This window comes from Triticum urartu, chromosome 6A (genome assembly GCF_056163025.1).
Source record: "Triticum urartu cultivar PI428250 chromosome 6A, HENAU_Tu73, whole genome shotgun sequence".
Classification (NCBI taxonomy): domain Eukaryota; kingdom Viridiplantae; phylum Streptophyta; class Magnoliopsida; order Poales; family Poaceae; genus Triticum; species Triticum urartu.
The window spans coordinates 324,379,284-324,381,905 of record NC_141878.1 but is presented as its reverse complement, the minus strand read 5'-3'; positions in this window follow the sequence as shown (position 1 = coordinate 324,381,905).

The following is a 2,622-nucleotide window of genomic DNA, read 5'->3' as shown; positions in this document are numbered from 1 at the left end:
TGTCTACAATCCCCAAACTCATATGTATGTCTACCCCTAAAAATCCATGGGTAGAACATACAAGTTGCTAAGCTTGGACGTGACAACACAAGTGCTCAGCCTATTTTTCCAAGGTCTAAGATAAAGCATCTCTATCCCAAGGAAACACGTCGTAAGCCACTCCAAGATCTTGTTTCCTTCCTATGAATCAACTCCAACAACCCATTAACTACACCAATCACTACATGATCCAGTAGTTCCTCAAATCCAATCTCTATGGTGTTCCACAAGATCTTCTACTATCCTATAATCCACAAATACTGGAAAGGGCTACCTTACTATAGTCAGTCCACCAATTTCCATTATCATGGTCAAGTAAACTCCAAGGTCAAGCTTATATAGAACCCTAAATCAACTCCGACAATTAATCCAATCTCCTAGTTTATCATCCACCGAGGAACATGGTATCATGATCGGGATCATCAGTCTAAATCCAATTTACTCCGAACATGTAGACTTACTCACCACCTATACTCCACTAGGACCACCTATTTAAATCCAAATCTCATGTCGAACGAGAATTTCTACATGTTTCCCTCAAGTTATTTACGTAATATCAACTGTCTCCTACCAATATCATCTAATCAAGTCAAATCCTTGCACCTCCAAGAATCTGAACTTGCGATCATAATTGTCCTACTAAATCCAATTTACTCAGGGTAATGAAAGCTACGCTACTCTATTAACATGATCCCACCAAGTTCAACATGAAAGCCTTATAATCCACCAAAGAGTCTTAGATAGTTCCTCAAGGTCACTGATATAAACTCATCAAGTCATTTGTCCCCTATTCCTATATACTCAAATCGGTCTTCCCTATGGCATCATCAGTTATGGTGCTATCTTAGGATGATAATGTGCTCGTTCACTATGCCCATTAGTTAAATAATGAACCCAGTGATAAGCAAGGCTTACTGCAGCTTAACTTGTTCTCTTGTGATACCGTAGGTTAAGCTCATGGTTAAGGTTTCGAGCTGGGTATCTCGTGAAGTCTTGTAGGGTCTAGGGATAGGATTCTAGTCTTGAGGTGAAAACACAGCTCTACGGGGCTCCACTTGGTTGAGGAGGCTGTAGAAAAATTCTTCAGTGCTTGCTGGTCGCCGGGGTAGAATCCTTGGTGTATCTTGTCTTGCTGGCCTTCAGTTGAGGAGAGAGATGAGAGGGAAAAGTAGCATAGAGGAGGTGGGATTCCTAAAGGGGGTTCTATAGTGCAAGTGCAAGCAAACAAGTGCCATGAAGGCCACGCACATTCATTAAGATAAGATAGGTGATATAGTCACGTACATGCTGCCTAGGGCAAAAGTGCGACTTATATCAAAACACAAAATAAAAACAAGCAACACAAAACGTGGTTCCATTCGAACCATTACACGGACTCGACTACGCATATGGGGGTACACGACTCGTCCTACCCTAGGGGTTCTCAGACTCGGTAGTCGTGCTTTCTCGGAGAGAAGGGCGTTCAGTCTTTAGTTTCTGGGTTCCCCTTGTGGTGCCAATGGGTATGCGACAGTCGGCCGCCTGTTGGGACACATCCTTTTAATGTCCCAAGTTCACGACACCCGTGACAAGTGACGAAAGCAAAAAGGTTGTTGTTCAGTCTTGGGTTATGTCGTTGGTGGCCTGACGACGATCTTCTACGAGGTGGATATGGAAATTCATTCCTATGCCTCCTGCGAGGGGTTTGGTTGCGGGTTTTCTGAAGTTCCTCGGTTTGTTGCTCCTGATTGGCAATGTGGGCCTGTAAGGCAGTGATTTGCTGTCCTCGCTCGGCCACCTTCTTCTTCTCGAGGCAGTGGAGGTGCAGAAGTGAAGGGAGGTCTTGGCGAGCCTTAAGGAATGCTTCGGTAAGGTGACGTAGAAGGTAGTCTCCTGCGTTGATGAAGCGGATCTGGTACTTGAGGGTTGGATCCTCATCTTCTGGGAAAATCATCACTTGAGTTGGGGCTCCAAATCCGTTCTTGCCAGGCATGTTCTTCTTTCATTTCTAGAAGGAGGTCTCGAAGACGGAGGAGCGCTTCATAGTCCACTTGCTGAATGGCCATGTCTCTTGTTGGCATGGGTGGTCCAACGAAGAACCACCCCTGGGGTGAGGTCTTGGCAGGCACAAAAACCTTGGCCTAGAACTCCTTCTCGAGCACATCATTTTCCAGTTCATGCAGGGTGTACATGGGCAGGAAGGGATAGTGGCATTGTTGGAGGCAGTCTTTTAGGAGTGATGGGAATCCTGTCATAAGGAGTCTCAAGGGGGCGATGGCCATCTACAAAAGTTGAATAGGAGAGGTCAATAAGGAAAAATATCCATTAGGTTTGGGAAATCTCAGAAAAGAAGAGGAGTATAGAGGGTTTTGCAAAACGGGTTTTGTCCTATCTAACGCCCATGCTAACTAAGGCTTCCTACAGTCAGGATGGCTCTGATACCAGCTCTGTGGGGACCCCGACTCATAAGTCACGATCACCGAATGCACGTGTACAGTGATCCCAGAGATCAATGCTCACTAAACACACAGAAGCTGAATAACAAGAGTCTTACATCCATACATACCGTCTTACACAAATTATGACCATTATGGTCAAGTCTTG